This window comes from Leucopleurus acutus (assembly GCF_964270905.1).
Source record: "Leucopleurus acutus genome assembly, chromosome: 7".
Lineage (NCBI taxonomy): Eukaryota > Metazoa > Chordata > Mammalia > Artiodactyla > Delphinidae > Leucopleurus > Leucopleurus acutus.
Window position 1 is genome coordinate 82,362,738 of NC_139150.1, and position 5,664 is coordinate 82,368,401.

General features: G+C 40.5%; 1 pseudogene across 1 annotated transcript; it reads left to right on the forward strand.

Annotated features, from left to right (window-relative positions):
- Positions 1–598: 598 nt before the first annotated feature.
- On the forward strand, positions 599–2,318 carry LOC309963686 (far upstream element-binding protein 3-like; annotated as a pseudogene). Its single transcript has one exon. The product of its transcript is annotated as a far upstream element-binding protein 3-like (transcript).
- Positions 2,319–5,664: the final 3,346 nt, after the last annotated feature.

The window sequence follows — 5,664 nt, forward strand, 5'->3', positions numbered from 1 at the left end:
TTGTTCCTCTCTGTTTGTTCTTTATTTCTTCTAGGTCTTTGTTAAACATTTCTTGCATCTTCTTGATCTTTGCCTCCATTCTTTTTCCGAGGTCCTGTATCATCTTCACTATCATTATTCTGAATTCTTTTTCTGGAAGGTTGCCTATCTCCACTTCATTTAGTTGTTTTTCTGGGGTTTTATCTTGTTCCTTCATCTGTTACATAGTCCTCTGCCTTTTTATTTTGTCTATCTTTCTGTGAATGTGGTTTTCGTTCCACAGGTTGCAGGACTGTAGTTCTTCTTGCTTCTGTTCCCTTCACAGTTCTTGACAAAATGACATTCAATAAACATATACACTTGCTTACAAAATCTCTTAGCAACCTAGGAATATGAGGAATTTACTCAAGGTGATGAAAAGGATGTATCAAGGGAAGTTTTACATGTGTCATACTTAATGGTAATACTTGAAAAGCAGTCTCAATTATATTAGAAATGGGCCTTAGTTTGGAGTGTATTAATTGGTGTAAGAGACCAACTCCACTTTCCGGCTACAGGTTCCCAAGTGGAGCGGGAGGCCTGACGGGGGAGCCGAGCGGCAGCAGCGGCGGGGGTGGTAATGACAGAGCTGGTGCAGGGGCAGAGCGCTCCAGTGGGGATGAAGGCTGAGGGCTTCATGGACGCTCTGCACCGGGTCCGGCTGATTGCTGCTAAAATTGATTCAATTCCTCACTTGAATAATTCCACACCTCTAGTGGACCCCTCAGTGTATGGCTATGGAGTACAAAAACAGCCCTTGGATGATGGAGTAGGTAACCATTTAGGGGCCTTGTTACATCAAAGGGCAGTAATAACAGAAGAATTCAAAGTGCCTGATAAAATGGTTGGATTTATTATCAGTTGGGGAGGTGAACAGATTTCACGGATTCAAGCAGAATCTGGTTGCAAAATTCAGATTGCCTCAGAGAGTTCTGGGATTCCAGAGAGGCCCTGTGTACTTACCGGAACCCCAGAAAGTATTGAACAAGCCAAACGGCTCCTGGGACAGATTGTGGACCACTGTCGGAATGGACCTGGCTTTCATAATGACATAGATGGCAACAGCACGATCCAGGAGATTCTCATCCCTGCGTCTAAAGTGGGGCTGGTCATCGGCAAGGGAGGGGAGACAATAAAGCAGTTGCAGGAGCGGACAGGTGTGAAGATGGTCATGATCCAGGACGGCCCATAGCCCACGGGAGCAGACAAGCCTCTTCGCATCACCAGAGACCCATTTAAAGTACAGCAAGCAAGAGAAATGGTATTAGAGATCATCCGAGAAAAAGACCAAGGTGATTTTCGAGGTGTACGTGGTGATTTCAGCTCCCGAATGGGAGGAGGCAGTATAGAGGTGTCTGTCCCTAGGTTTGCAGTTGGGATTGTAATAGGAAGAAATGGGGAAATGATCAAAAAGATCCAGAATGATGCCGGTATGAGAATTCAGTTCAAACCAGATGATGGTATTAGTCCAGAGAGAGCTGCACAGGTCATGGGGCCCCCCCAGAGCGATGCCAGCATGCAGCACATGTCATCAACGAGCTTATTCTTACAGCTCAGGAAAGAGATGGCTTTGGAGGCCTGGCGGTAGCCAGAGGAAGAGGCCATGGTCGTGGTGACTGGAGCGTGGGAACCCCTGGTGGCATCCAGGAGACAACCTACACAGTGCCGGCAGATAAGTGCGGCCTCGTCATAGGTAAAGGGGGTGAGGACATGAAAAGCATAAACCAGCAGTCAGGAGCACACGTGGAGCTTCAGCGGAACCACCCTCCCAACACGGACCCCAACCTGCGAATATTCACCATCAGGGGAGTTCCTCAACAGATTGAGCTGGCAGACATCTCATAGATGAGAAAGTTGGCGGTGCCAGTCTCGGAGCGCCCGGAGATTATGCATAGGGCCCCTTCAGCCAGCCACCTGCCGCGCCGCATCAGAACACCTTTCCTCCAAGGAGCTCAGGGTGCTTCCCAAACATGGCCGCTAAAGTGAACGGAAGCCCTCACAGCACGCCTGTGAGTGGTCCTCCGGCCTTCCTGACCCAGGGCTAGGGCAGCACCTACCAGGCGTGGCAGCAGCCCACACAGCAGGTTCCAAGCCAACAGAGCCAGCCGCAGAGCAGCCAGCCCGACTACAGCAAGGCCTGGGAAGACTATTACAAAAAACAGAGTCACGCTGCCAGCAACGCTCCTCAGGCCAGCTGCCCGCCGGACTACACAATGGACGGGGCGGAGTATTACAGACAGCAGGTCGCATTCTACGGGCAAACATTAGGGCAAGCTCAGGCCCACAGCCAGGAGCAGTAGGACAGTGGCCTGCAGCTCCCTTTCCCCGCCCCCCCCAAACCATTGTGAGCAAAACCTATTTGTAACAGGTTTTTAGATGTGCAAACCTTTTGATGAAGAGCATTTGTTTTGTTCTGTGAAACACTAGATTAACAGAATTTTTCTAAAAATCGGGAAAATCAGTTACTAAAAATTGCTGATAATTTTTGTTTTGTTATTTTTGTTTGTTACTTCAAATGTGTAAGCTCTGGGATTCTTTTTGGAGCAATACCTGCAAATTCGGGCACCAGAATGTGCCGCAGAGCAGTGACATTTCAACATGGTGTGATTTTGTTTTGTTTTGTTTGTATGTCTTTTTATTTACAGTTTTTTCTGTTGCAACAGAAAGTGGCTTGGAAGTCTTAGGTGGCTTGTAACAAATTCTTTTAAAAAATTTTTAAACAGTATTTAAATATTCTTAAATGTGTAAATTCATTAAATGTTTTACTTCTAATTTCTTGTGTCTTGGCTGTCTGGTTCTATTGCATTTTTTAAAAAACTGAACTATTATGTATTATAATTAATTATGTGAATTCTGAATTGAGACAGATAATTGTATTGTTGTCCAACAGGGTTCGGGAGGGGGCATTTTATAGGGTTTGTATAATTTCTAGAGTTCTAAAGGGGTAATAATATAAAAATGTGTTTGTGTGTTTAGCAGACGTTTTATCATGTCTCCATTACCTACCGATTGCAATTGTGTATCTAAGACCTCCAAGCTTGTTTTAAAAACAAAACCAAAAAACCTTTCTCTATTCTCTCGGAAATATAAATACTGTTATTTTTAATATTAAAAATAAATTCAATATAACTTTTAACAAACACTATGGAACATTAAATCACATAAAAATGTAACTTTTTTAATTCCAAGGTGTGTTTTGCTTTTTTCTTTTAAATATTTTCTTAATATTTGTCACATTAACTAGATGAATAAATAAATCTAGCATTAACCACAATATGAATTAAATAATTTTGATTTAATAAAAGGGATAATATGATTTCCAGTGTTTACTGTAGTGTATCTTGTACAGATAACATGTATTTTTAAAAGAAAAATGGAATTGAAGCTATTTTTTCTTGCATTTTTCAGTTGACCTGGGGGACATTCCGTTTGAGATATACTGAAGTTACTGAAGTGTCTGGGGTTTTTCTCCTTATTTTCCTTATAATGCTTGAAATATCTAACTATTAAAAAAGGCAATTGGAAAAGGTTATGCATGTTGTTTTTTTTAAAAAACTGTTGTTTTTATTGGACTGAAAATTCATTTTACACTCTACATAATAAAATTTCCACAAGACATCTTGTGCGCAAAGTAAAAAAAAAAAAAAGAGACCAACTCCAAAGTTTCAGTGGCTTAACAAAATAGAAGTACATTTCTTGCCAATATAGCAGTATAATGTGCGTGTTCCTCATCAGCAGATGTCTATTCTAGAGCTCATTTAGAGACCCAGGCTACTTCCATATTGTGGCTCTGCTATCCTTTAAGAGTTCAGAGTTCTCTGCATCCAGCCAGCAGGCTAAGAAAAGGTGGTGAAGGCATGCCCGTTTCTTAATTGACTTTGCCTAGAAGTAACAGATATCATTTCTGGTCACAGCTGAAACTATAGCCCAGGGACTTTTGAATCTAAATTGTAAACTAAATTTAAATTTAAATCTGAGTGCATTTAATACTAGCTCAATCAATGGCTTCTTTCTGAAACTATGTCTTGTAGAATAGAAATCTGCATCAAGCACATTTTGAAGAAGAAAATAGAATACTTCAGTTTATGACTTGGAGGGCAAAGGCAAAGACTGAGCAACACAGTTTAATATTATAGTGATAAGATTTCCCATATTATGATAGAACTATTAAAATGGTGACTTCACCTTTTAAAAAACCTGACAGTTTTTAGACAAGTCTAAAACCTTGAATGTAATTTAGTTTGAGTTGTATTTAACCTCACTATATATTTCTTCTCTATTCTTAGTGATTATCTATATCCATAGTTCCCAAACTGTTTGCTGAGGTGCTCCAGGCATTCCAGTGAACTTACATTTTCAAGAGACACAGTGTAATCTGTTGAACACCACACAAAGTATTGCTATTAGGTTTTGAACCTAACTAATAATAAATGGGAGGGCTTCCCTGGTGACGCAGTGGTTGAGAATCTGCCTGCCAATGCAGGGGACACGGGTTCAAGCCCTGGTCTGGGAAGATCCCACATGCCGCGGAGCGACTAGGCCCGTGAGCCACACTACTGAGCCTGCGCGTCTGGAGCCTGTGCTCCGCAACAAGAGAGGCCGCGATAGTGAGAGGCCCGCACACCGTGATGAAGAGTGGGCCCCGCTTGCTGCAACTAGAGAAAGCCCTCGCACAGAAACGAAGACCCAACACAGCCAAAAATAAATAAATAAATAAATAAATAAAAATAATAAATGGGAACAGTTGGTTATTTCTTTTAACTTAAGGTGATTAGTGATGTTGAACATCTTTTCATGTGCATATTGGCTATTTGCATATCTTCTTTGGAGAAACGTCTGTTGAAGTCCTTTGCCCATTTTGAAATTGGGTTTTGTTGTTGTTGAGTTGTTGGAATTCTTTATATATTCTATTAGTCTATTATCAAATACATGATTTACAAATTCTTTCATTATGTGGGTTGCTTTTTCACTTTGTTTACTGTGTTCCTTGATGTACAGAAGTTCTTTATTTTGATGTAGTCTAATTTATTTTTTCTTTTGTTGCATGTGCTTTTGGTATCATATCCAAGATATCATTCTTGACCTCCAAATCAATGTCATGAAGGTTTTCACCTGTGTTTTCTTCTAAGAGATTCATATTTAGTTCTTTGATCTATTTTGAGTTAATTTTTACATGTGCTGTGTGTGGTGTATAAAGGTTCAACTTCATTCTTTTGCATGTGAATATTCAATTTTCCCAGCACCATTTGTTTCAATGGTGTTGAATGGTGTTGGCACTCCTGTCAAAACTCATTTGGCCATAAATGCAAGGCTTTTTTTTTTCTGGACTCTCTATTTTATTCCATTGTTCTTCGTGTGTATCTTTATGCAAGTACCACACTATTTTGATTACTGACTTTGTAATAAGTTTTGAAATCAGGAAGTGTGAAATCTCTGACTTTGCTATTCTTTTTCAAGGTTGTTTTGGCTATTTGGGGTACCTTGAGATTACATGTGAATTTTAGGGTGGATTTCTGTCTTTCTGTGAAAACAGAATTAGAATATTGATAGGATAGTTTCTGGAATATTATAAACATTACCTGCAATTGTTGTTATTACTATTAAGTTTAAAACCAATCTGGTGACCTGAAATTCCTGTATACAGAG